Below are 12,674 nucleotides of genomic sequence, written 5' to 3' on the forward strand. Positions count from 1 at the left end.
AGCTGGGCACATTGGAAAGTGGATGTTGTCACTTGAGTCTCTGGAAGTTGTACAGTCTTGCTCCCACCAGCACTGAAATGGGTTTCTGGAGCACCTGCTTCTTTGCAGCAGTAGTTTCAAAATAATGGGCTTAAGTCACATGCTGGACAAGTTGAACACAGCAAAACTCGTTGTAATTTATGTGAATGCCATCTTCTGAAGTTGTGCCGAACGAGTATAAAAGTTTGCAGAAGCCCTGGCACATACTGAAAGGTCAATTTCTAGATTCTACCTTCAAAAGGTGTGGACCCCTGAAGTGGGAAACTCCTTAAATACAGGCAGGGTGTTTGACAGTGTTGGGTGTCTGTTGTGGACTGAATTGTGTCCACCTAAAATTCTTATGTTGAAGCCCTAAACATGCTCAAGACCTCAGAATGTGACAGTAATTGAAGACAGAGCCTTTATAGAGGTGATTAAGTGAGAATGAGGCTGTGAGGGTGGGCTGTAATCCATTCCACCAGGTGTCCTTAGTTGTTATACGAAGAAATTTGGACACACGAAGAGTCACCAGGGATGCGTGTGAGCAGAGAAAAGACCATATTAGGACACAGCGAGAAGGTGGCCACGTGCAAGCTGAGGAGAGAGACCTCAGAAGGAACCAAACCTGCCAGTACCTTGACCTTGTTGAACTGGGAGAAAACACTTCTCTGTTGTTTAAGCCACCCAGTCTGTGGATACTTTATGATAGCTCTAGCAAACAAATACAGTGGCCAAAAAGCGTTCATTGCACCTACTCACAAAAGGAAAAAACAGAGAACAAAAATTACCAACCAGCACTGATTAGCTTTGGAGAAGTTTGCCTTGCAGGGTGTTGTAAATGATCTACATTTTGATTTGGGTTGTGGATACACAGGTGTATGTGTGTCTATGCACAAGTATAATTTCACTGTGCTGGGTATTTTAGGTTTAAGCACTTTACCATGTGTATGTTTTGTCTCAAATAAAAAGTAAATTTTTAAGAACCACCACAAAAATGATAAACGCCAATTTTACTGGAAAAATCTTTCATATTTTCAAAGAGTAAGTATTTCGCAGGCAACACAAACCATTACAGAGTTTGTAAGTCAAGTTATTGAATTAATTGTATGAAATTAGCCTCACTCTGAAACTGAGACTGGATAAAGAAGTGGACCAATTTCATTTAGGAATAAAGATTTTTAAGTCAGTGAATTACTAGCGATGCATTACAGCAGTGCATTAAAAAATAAATCTTTCACAAGGACATGGCAGGATTTATTCCAGGAATAAGGATGGCCCGCTTTTGAGAAATTTATTAGCATATTCTACCACGTGTATCAGTAGATGTCAAATGGCATTCCTCACATCTAAAATCAGATTTCTGACTTCAGAAATAATCAAACAAGAAAAAATAGAAGTAGCTTTTCAAGTTAAAAAAAAACACATGTGGTAAAATAAGGAAAGTTAAAGGATGCTCCCTATTCTCACCACTGGTAAACATTGCATCATTCAGAGTGCAGAACAGTGAGACATGAAATGAAAACAGAAGTAGAAAGAATTAATTGCCAGAAAACAAAAGAAAATCAACTGTACAAAGTTCTAAAATTAATAGGTTTTCAGCAAATTAGCAAAATCTAAGATAAATATGCTGAAAGTAATAGCTTTCATTTCCATGCACTCAAGAAGCAATTAGAAAGAATGATTCTTAGCCGGGCGTTGTGGCGGGCGCTTGTAGTCCCAGCTACTCGGGAGGCTGAGGCAAGAGAATCGCTTAAGCCCAGGAGTTGGAGGTTGCTGTGAGCCGTGTGAGGCCACGGCACTCTACCGAGGGCCATAAAGTGAGACTCTGTCTCTACAAAAAAAAAAAAGAAAGAATGATTCTGTCTACTTCAGAAAGAAGAAACATAAAATAATCCTAATGGAAATTAGGTAGGGTTCATAAAACAAAACAATAGCACTTTTTTTATATAAAATTCCATTTGAATGCAGAAGCATACCATGCTCCTGAAGAGATGAACTAATTTTGCAAAAGTATCATTTCTTCCCAAATTAACTTAATATAACTAGGAAAAAGTACCCTGTGTTTCTGTAAATAAATTCCTCAAAACAAATAAAATAGCTGAAAAACTGGGCAAAATATGAATTGGTATGTTAAAAAAAATTGTAACTAGCCACTAGACATATGAAATCAATTTAGAATCCAAATTTTATTTAAAGTAATATAAATTTACATTTAACATTGCCTACATGATTTAACAACTATACTTTACTAAACTGTTAAGAACCAAGGTCTAATTTCACATACTGTTAATGAGAAAGTAAATTGATAGGTGGTTTTCACTGGTCAATTTGGCAGACATAAGAGTATCAAGAATCTTGGGAGGCTGGGTGTCGTGGCTCATGCCTGTAATCCTAGCACTCTGGGAAGCTAAGGTGGGAGGATTGCTTGAGCTCAGGAGTTAGAGAGCAGCTTGAGTAACAGCAAGACCTCGTCTCTACTAAAAATAGAAAAATTAACTTGGTCACTGTGGTAGGCACCTGTAATTCCAGCGACTCAGGAGGCTGAAGCAGGAAGACCCCTTGAAACCAGGAGTTTGAGGTTGCTACAAGCTAGGCTGACATCATGACATTCTAGCCTGGGTACCAGAGGGAGACTCTGTTTCAAAAAAATAATAAAAAGCAAAAGAACCTTGGAGAGAATTATGAATTCCACTTCTAGAAATCTTACATGGGAATAAGTTAGCATTTGGATAATTAATGATATATAAAGATGTTCATATCTTTATATATACATAGCAGTATAACCTATGCTAACAAACCATTGCATAAACAATTATCTACAAATATGAAATAGGTTAAATATATCATGATATATTCATAAAATGGAGTCACCTCCATCAAAGTTACATATTTGAAATATTAAAATAATGTCCATAATATAATGCTATGTAAATTAGTCATGGTGGCCCACAGCTGCAATCCCAAGTCTTTTTCTTTCTTTTTTTTTTTTATTAAATCATAGCTGTGTACATTGATATAATCATGGGGCATCATTCACTAGCTTCACAGACCGTTTACCAAGTTTCACATATACCCTTGTAAGATGCACCGCTGGTGTAATCCCATCAATCCCCCTCCTTCTACCCACCTCCCCCCTCCCTCCCCTCCCTTTCCTCCTTCCCCCTATTCTTAGGTTGTAACTGGGTTATAGCTTTCATGTGAAAACCCTAAACTAGTTTCATAGTAGGGCTGAGTACATTGGGTACTTTTTCTTCCATTCTTGAGATACTTTACTAAGAAGAATATGTTCCAGCTCCATCCATGTAAACATGAAAGAGGTAAAGTCTCCATCTTTCTTTAAGGCTGCATAATATTCCATGGTGTACATATACCACAATTTATTAATCCATTCGTGGATTGATGGGCACTTGGGCTTCTTCCATGACTTAGCAATTATGAATTGGGCTGCAATAAACATTCTGGTACAAATATCTTTGTTATGATGTGAATCCCAAGTCTTTGAGAGGCCGGAGTGGGAGGACTGCTTGACCTCAGGAGTTTGAGACCAGTCTGGACAACATAGCTGAGATCTTTTAGGGAGGTTAAGTAACTTCCCTCAAGCCACACAATTTATAAATGCAAAGAAGGATTCACACCTACTTCTAAATCATTAGGGGGAAAAACCCCAAACTGTGCTTATAACTGTGTAGGGAGGATAAGCAAAGGGACAGGGAAGGGACGACCCAGGGCTGGCACATTAGAAAGAACAGAATGGACAGTGATAACAAATAGGGATTGGAGTGGGGAGGAGCATGGGAGCAAAACGAGAAGAATTCTTTGGTTTTTGTATTTATTAAGGCAATATCTATGATACTAAGTAAAGAAAATTGGGAAACTTAGACTATACTAAATCAATTTCTCATCACAGAAGAATCGAATGCTGAAGGTCAATAACAATACTTATGAGACTGGTCACATTCTCGGTCCTTCCTGGTACTTAATTCTGCTTTCTGGGAAAGTTACATCAAACATGGAAGGTAACAAGAACACTTTCCTTTCTTTGACACCAAGGAAATTTTCGAAATTTGGTAACTTTAAAAAGGCTAAGGGTTGGCTCAGTTTGATGAAATGAAGTTTAAAAATGAGAACTGACTATAACCAGTATTTCCTTAAATTCATCCATGAAAATACACCGTTTGGGACCCAGTGCAGCAGAGGGACTCAGAGCCTGATACTGCTACACAAGGCTTCCCTCTTGTTGGTACACACCTGATTAAAGGCTGCAGGATCAAAGAGCAAACCACTTACAACAGCAAAGGGCTGCAGAGCTAAAGGCTCATCCTGAATGGAATTACTTAAAACTATTTTAAAGGGTCATCACAAAGAGGGTGCTTATTTTTAGAAATTAATTTTCTTTTGATACAAAGAAAAATGTTGGCCATTTTCCTTATGTTTATAACAACATTCCAATTTAATCTTCAGTTTAAAATTCCTTAATTATTGCACAACAGTGTTTTGTTGATTGCACAACACTCGCATCTCGGTTTGATACTAGAATCCAGAGTTTCTATAAGAGAGAGTGTGTGTGTAAGTACATGCGTGCGCATATATGCTCCTTCTTTTCCTTTATGGTAATGATACATGTTCAAACTATGGTTTATAATTTTAATTCTGCTCTCAGGAGACAGCTATAAACATGAATGATAGAAAAAAGTCTATTATAAAACATTTTTAATCAATTTATTATTACTTGCCCAAATCCCTTTCTTTTTTTTGAGACAGAGTCTCACTATGTTGCCCTTGGTAGAGTGCCGTGGCATCACAGCTCACAGCAACCTCAAACTCTTGGGCTTAAGCAATTCTCTTGCCTCAGCCTCCCAAGTAGCTGGGACTACAGGCACTCGCCACAACTCCCGGCTATTTTTTGGTTGTAGTTGTCATTGTTGTTTGGCGAGCCTGGGCTGGATTTGAACCCGCCAGCTCTGGTGTATATAGTTGGCACCCTAGCCACTGAGCTACAAGCACAGAGCCCCCAAATCCCTTTCTAATAACAGCAATAGTGCTAGAAAGGAACATGTTATTTTGCAGGTATTATTTGATGGTGCTCTGAAAGTTTATTCTTCTGAATTTCATGTCCCTATTCTGCACCATTAAAAGTCATTGACATGTATACACATAAAGTCTTCAACCAAAAAGAACCAGTAGGTGTTGGAATTTTTCTTAGGGTGTGATTAGAATCTGGTACAGAAAAAGACCTTCCAATCTAAATTTCTGTTGTTGGTTATCATGAGTATCACTGAAAAATTTGGAAAAACATATGCCAAAGCATACAACCGCATGTTTTTTTGTCCAGTCATACATAACAATCCAGCATAATTATTCTTGAATTAAAATCAAAATCAAGTTTGTAAGAAGAAATCTATGTTCTTTTAAACATCGAGACCTCAATTGCTATTCAGCTGATAACACTGTACTTACTTCACTCTTCTAATAAAACTAAAAGTTGAACGATTTTAAAAAACCCTACCAATTTAAATAAATTACTTAGAAAGAAACCCTGCGTACCACTTTGTACCTTAATATTCCTTTGGCATTTCTATTTTGAGCAAATCAAATACTTACAAACATTTAAAGTTCTAATATAACTTTTTCATTTTGTCTCATCTTATCTTGCTTTATAAAATGTAACAGTGAGCTTTTTAAAACAAACAAGCAAACAAAAAACAAAAGGAGTTTGTTCACTCCTAGAAGACAGAACCAGAAAAAACATTGGGTAAATTTAAAAAAAACACACACACATTAGTTTTTCTTCTCTACAATTTAGTCATTATAGTAGAATGTAAGTTTCAAACACACAAAACCTCGAGTCTCCTGGTGCATCTTGTGTTACCATCTTTTGTTCCACTGGCATTCCTATGTTAGAGCAGAGTGTTCTTAAGATAATTTAGCTAAAACAAAAAATAAAAGCTACAGTTCTTCCTTGTTGTCTATTCAAATATTCAGAGATGCCAAAGGGAGTTCTTTTACTTTCTTTCATTAGATGCTCTAGAAAAGAACAAACTGTTTCAATTATTTTTTTAAATACTGATGGTTGATATCCCACCCAAACTTTTACCCTGTTTTCTAATAAAGAATGTAGCATCTTATAAAAGACATAATTTTGTGAGTATGGCATTATATATGTATTTTTCACTTTATAGTCAACTGTTCTCAGATTTCCTTAAGTCGCTAATGGTCAGATGAGGAAAAAGTTGCCAAATGGCCAACTAGGTAAACCTTAAGATTAAGCCCAACATATTTTATAAGGTCGTTCTGAAACTCACCTGAAATAATGTAAATCAAGACAGGTGACTGTTAAGTAAAAGTGAAATTATAAAGCAAAAAAGCATTATTGATTGTTAGTGAAATCTCATTTGAGCCCTTCAAATCCTCAAAGAAGTAGACACAGTTCCAGGGCAAATCCCAGGGGGAGAGAGCTAGACAACTAAGAATATCATCTAATCACGTCATCTATTAACACACCAGGCACACTGCTTATGTACAGCTCTTGACGATTTCTGAGTCAGTGAAATTATCTACATTCCAACCACTATTCTCTAGTCCTGGTAATAGTCACTTGACAGCAGAAATTTAACTTCGTAGGTAAATTACAGCAAAATGATAATAAAAATGATGAGAAAAGCTCCATTATCCAAGTTTGTCACAGTTTCTTCACTTTTGTTCCTATCATATAGCAGCACAAGTGGTACAAACGCATTGACCTTCAAATACACAAACATAATACTTTTGATCTGCCATGAAGGGTTCATGCCTTATGCTTTACGTTGCTTTAAAAAGTTGTGCTGCTTTTAAATGGATCTATCTGCACTCTTTTGAGGTCTCCCTCTCCAAGGGCGTGGACTTAGGAAACAGCTGGCAAAGGTTCAAGGTGCAAATCTGTGGCGCAGAGTGCAGAAACACTCACTGGCTTATGCAGAGAGGGACCAATAGCTCTGGCCCAACTAGCCAAATGAAGAAAGACCTTTATAGCTATTAATAATAATGTGCTTCCTTTTCATGCAGACCATTTGTTTTTAAAATGAAATGAAAAGCTGCATACTCCCTCAGTAGAGGGACTCAGGCACCATTATTGCTGTGTTCTTTCTATCTTACTGGGGCTTTAATATTTCACAAACATCACCTCCCTACCTAAGCAAGTAGACAGTGAACAAGTAAACATCTACTATATATCTCTTACAATGCCTTCTGTTTAGGGAATACAAAGTGAACAAATTATACTTACTATGCCTAACCAGCAATGTAAAGGCAAGATAAAAAATATCCACAAACAAATGCAATCCAATTGTTTTTTATTCTCCTAGGAGAGCTGCCAGATTTTAAATCCTGTTTAAACAAGACTGTCTTTCTGGGATCTAATTATATTTTTTCCATGTCATTCTGTACATAAGCCATGCCTCTGGTCCTCAAACTACTGCCTTCCAGCACCAATCAGAGTGGAATCTTACAGGTATACTTCTAAGCAATTAGACACACAAACACATTTAAGTATACTTAGCTTATTTACCTGGAACACTGCCTAAGTATCTGAGCTATTTCCCAGTTCAAAATGTCAACTTCAAACAACATCTCCTCACTCCTCAATTGTCTTCACAACACTTAAAAACAAAATGAATCAATCTGGCACAATTCTTCCAATCTCATCAGACTAAATGGAAGTTGGCACAAGAGTCACAGTTCCAGAACCAAAATAGGAGATGCCTTAGATTAATGTTATTTCTTACAGATTCTAACAGTCAAACAGTTTATTAAATACATGAGATGAAAAATTAACAAAACATAACAGTGTTTGTGCTACCCCTCCAAGAAGTTAGCACTCTTTCAGAGGACGGCTTGATCACTGAGAGAATTAAAAATGCATGGGAGTAAATTATGCAAGGGAAACAAGGAATCGTTCAACAGTCGGCTGTCTTTTTGAAGAGTCTTTTTAAAGCTATTTGAAGCTTTAAACATTTCCCTCTTGCAGATAGTTTGGCCTTGACCTTGACTACTCTTCTTACTGCTGGGCAAACCCGATTTAGGCTTTCAATCGGTCCTGTTGTTAGCAGTGGCATGAGAACCAAAAGGGTTCACTTCCCAAGTGACCTCTTCAAGGTACTTCAAGGGCATTTGAGGATACCTGTGCCACTGTGCTTTGTTCACATATCCACCCGCTGAAAAGCAAGACAGCGGTCATATTTGGGGATCAACCATAGGCTGGCAAACAACAGGCGCTGGGAGGATTATGTTTTGTATGCAGTCCAGCTTTGTCCTGACAACTGGGTAGGTGAGTGGAGGGAGGACATCCAGGATCATTAGTATATCCGCCTCTCTCTGTTTTTACTTCCTTACCAAGACAGCATCAAGACCAAGAGAAAGATAATTTTCATGAAACTTTGCAAAAATTGCCATATCTTGATGATTTTATCAAGTCCTCAACTGATTTTAACCGTAAAAAGAATGTACCTTACAACAGCACTTGCTGATGTTTTCACGTATGGTGATACTTATCATACTGTTATATGTGTGTGTCTGTCACAGGTTTATTTACTTATTTATTTTATTATTTATTTATGAGACAAAGTCTCAAGTTGTCAGCCTGGGTAGAGTGCCACGGTGTCATCATAGCTCACAACAACCTCCAACTCTAGGGCTCAAGTGATCCTCTTGCCTCCGTTTTTCTGTTTTAAGTAGAGACGGGTCTTCCTCCTGCTGGTCTCAAACTTGTTAGCTCAAACCATCCAGAGTGCTAGGATTACAGGCATGAGCCATTGTGCTCCACCTCTGTCACAGTTCTAAACTCAAGGAGTGAAGTGAGATCCGAGAGGGAAGTGGTGTGTGGGGCTTTTTGTTTCTTTATTTACTTACTGGTGCTTAACCCCAAATAGCCAGGCACCAAAGCAGTAAACATTGTCATTAGACAGATTAGGAAATCAGGGAATAAGAAATATATAATTCTAGTCAAGATTACCTGACAATAACAGAAATTAAAGTTTTCTGACAAGTACATTTGTTTTTTGATCTTTTACCTTCAAGTCCACATTTTTTCCATTATACCATTCCAAAGATTCAGTCATCGATTCACTCAATAATTTATTTAGGGTCTAAGATAAGCCTAAGGGCCTGAGATTAGCGATTCAGTACTGAGTAAGACAGACACCATCCACAAACAAATGAAAATGACAGTGGAGAGCAGGCACCAACCAGCTACAATTGATCTTTAAACAATGTAATTTGAAAAAACTCAAAGATGAACCACATAGCCTAGGAAGATTGAAAAAATTAAGAAAAAGTTATGTTGTCAATGCATAAAATATAAGTAGATACTAGTCTTTTACTACTATAAAATATACACAGATCTATTATTAAGTTAAAATTCATCAAAACTTAGAGACCATACATTGTGCTATTTGTGATTGAGAGAAATGTAAACAAATGCAAAGATTAAATAATAAACTTAACTGTAGTACATTCCATACTACTCTGATAATTTTGTAGCCACCTCCTAACGCTGGTTTTTTATGTACTTCAAATGTCACGTGATGCTAATCATCTAGTGCGCAGTCCCACTAAGTTGTATATTGCAGTCAAAAGTGATCTCCTAGGGTTCTCGCGTATTTTTCATTGTGTTTAGTGCAATACTGGATACCTCAAATAACACCATGAGCAGCACTATATAAAGTGCTCCCAAGCAGAGAAAATTCATGACATCACAAGAAAAAGTGGAATTGCTTGAGACAGGCCATACATAGACTGAGGTGTGCAACTACGGGTGCCCACCATTCCCAGATACATTAATCCATTGGAAGGACCACTGTGAAAAATGTAAATTCAGAAAGCCATCGTTATTACACCAGCAGGCTGCAAAAACCTGGCACTTTATGTAAAATAATTTTTTTTTTTACAGTTTTTGGCCAGGGCTGGGTTTGAACCCACCAACTCTGGCACATGGTGCCAGCACCCTACTCCTTTGAGCCACAAGCACCGCCCTACGTAAAATAATTTGTTATCTCATATTGAAAAGACAGCTTTTATGTAGGTGCAGGATTGCTATAAGAAAGGCATATTCCAGAAAAAGCAAAGTCATTACATGACAAGTTAAAACATGAAGGATCTAAAAGCTGGAGAATTTAATGTCAGCAAAGGATGGTTTGATCATTTCAGAAAGAGGTTTGGCTTAAAAAGATGTCCAGTTAACAGAAGCAGCTTCTGTCAACCAAGCAGCAGCAGCTGAGTTCCCAGATGTCATTAAGAAAATCATTGAAGAGAAAGGGTATCTGCCTGAACAGATTTTTAATGAACAGGTTTTTAATAAAAAGTGCCTTATTGTGGGGGGGAAAAAGTCACAAAAGGATATTTGCTAGTGAGGAAGAGAAGTGAGCACCATGATTTAAGACAGGAAGGCTGAGGTTAACTACTGTTTTGTGCAAATACAGCCTGGTTTATGATCAGGACTGTCATTATCCATAAAGCCACTCACCCAGAGTCCTGGAGATAAAAGATAAATGGCAGCTGCCAGCCTTTTGGCTGCATAAGGAGATGTAGACAATTTACACACTTTTTCTGAATTGGTATTTTGTCCTTGAAGTCAAGAAGTACCCTGATGGTAAGGGTCTGCCTTTTCTTTTGATATGTAAGACAATGCCAAAGGCCTCCCAAAAGTCTTTGCGTTAAATACCAAAGGCCTCAAAGTGGTCTACTTACCCTCCAACACAATGGCTCTAATTCTGCCTCTAGATCAGGAGGTCAGAAGGACCTTTAAGGTTTATTAGACATAATGCTTTATGCAAAGTATTGTCTAGCAGAGAGAACATCATGAAAATTTGCAAGAATTACACCATTGAAAACGACATTATTGTTACAGAAAAATCCGTGAAAGTCATCAAGAAGCTGAGAAAAGTTATCAAGCCTGAAGCAGTAAGTTTCTGCTAGAGAAAATTGTGTCCAGATGTTGAGCACAACTCCACAGGATTTATAGCAGAGCCAATATGGCAAATCATGTTAAGAGATTGTGGGTACCGCAAAAAAGGCAGGCGCTGGGGTGAAGGGAGGTTTCCAAGTTATGGATTGTGGAGAAATTCAAGAGCTAATAAGCCACAGTAGAGCAATGAAAAGAAGACAACTTGATGTTGATGAGTGCTTCCGAGCAAGTACCAGATGAGGAAGAGTGACATTCCAGGGGTCTCCAATCTTTTTTCCTTCTACTGCACAGGGGAAGAAGAGTTGTCTTGGACTACACATTAAAGACACAAACATTAATGAAAGCTGATGAGCAAAAAAAGGTGCATGCCCAATTTTCACAATATCTAATACCACTGATAAGCAAAACACGCCTCATATAACCTGTCTGTGGCCCATGGGCTCTGAGGTTGGACACCACATGGCAGAAGGGTTCTGATTATTCAAGAATCTTTTGACTTCTTTTATGATGTAGACCCTTTGGTATGGACACTGAATAAAGCACATAAGGAAGGGCTGGTACCATCTATTAATAAAAATATTTTTAAATAAATGAAAAAACGAGTCAGAAATTACAATGTATTTCTCTAAAGTCACACAAAACATGCCTGCCTCTCTTACCTCTTCTGCCACCTTGCCCCCGACCCCCCCAGGACAGCAAGATGGACCCCTCCTCTTCCTCCTTCTCCTCAGCCTACTCAACATCTAGATGACAAGATGAAGACCCTCAAGATGACCCACTTCCACTTAACAGTAGACATATCTTCCCTTATTTATGATTTTCCTAATAACATTTTATTTTCTCTAGCTTTATTCTTAGAATGCAGTATGTAAAACATATGACATACAAAACATGTTAACTATTTGTTACTGGTAAGGCTTCCAGTGAATAGGCTATTAGTAAAATTTGGGGGGAGTCAAGTTATATATGGATTTGGTAGCGTACGACAGCATCCGTAACCCCTGCATTGTTCAAGTGTCAACTCTGTGTGTGTATACATGTGTATTTGTGTATTAAGAAAAAGCATAAACATGTTTATGAATGCATTAAAAAAATAAAGACCACAACTTTTTTTTTTTTTTTTTGTAGAGATAGAGTCTCACTTTATGGCCCTCGGTAGAGTGCCATGGCATCACACAGCTCACAGCAACCTCCAACTCCTGGGCTTAAGCGATTCTCTTGCTTCAGCCTCCCGAGTAGCTGGGACTACAGGCACCCGCCACAACACCCAGCTATGTTTTGGTTGCAGTTCAGCCGGGGTAGAGTTTGAACCCGCCACCCTCAGTATATGGGGCCGGCGCCTTACCGACTGAGCCACAGGCACCGCCCAAGACCACAACTTGTTTTTGAGACAAGGTCTTGCTCTGTCACCCAGGTTGTAGTGGTGTGATTACCAGTCACTACAGCCTCAAACTCAAGCTCAAGTCATCCTCCTGCTGCAGATTTCAAACAGCTGGATTATTGGTGTGCATTGCAATGCCTGGCTAATTTTTCAATTATTTTTAAAGATAGGGTCTCATTCTATTGTCCGGGCTGGTCTTGAACTCCTGGGCTCAAGGCATCTTCCTGCATACCTCCCAAACTGTTGGGATTACAGGTGTGAGCCCCATGTCCGGCTATAGCAACTTTTTAAAAATAAGCTTCACGAATGCTTGTTCTTTGATGTGCTTGTAAAAACTTG

The sequence above is a fragment of the Nycticebus coucang genome, chromosome 13 (genome assembly GCF_027406575.1).
Source record: "Nycticebus coucang isolate mNycCou1 chromosome 13, mNycCou1.pri, whole genome shotgun sequence".
Taxonomy (NCBI): domain Eukaryota; kingdom Metazoa; phylum Chordata; class Mammalia; order Primates; family Lorisidae; genus Nycticebus; species Nycticebus coucang.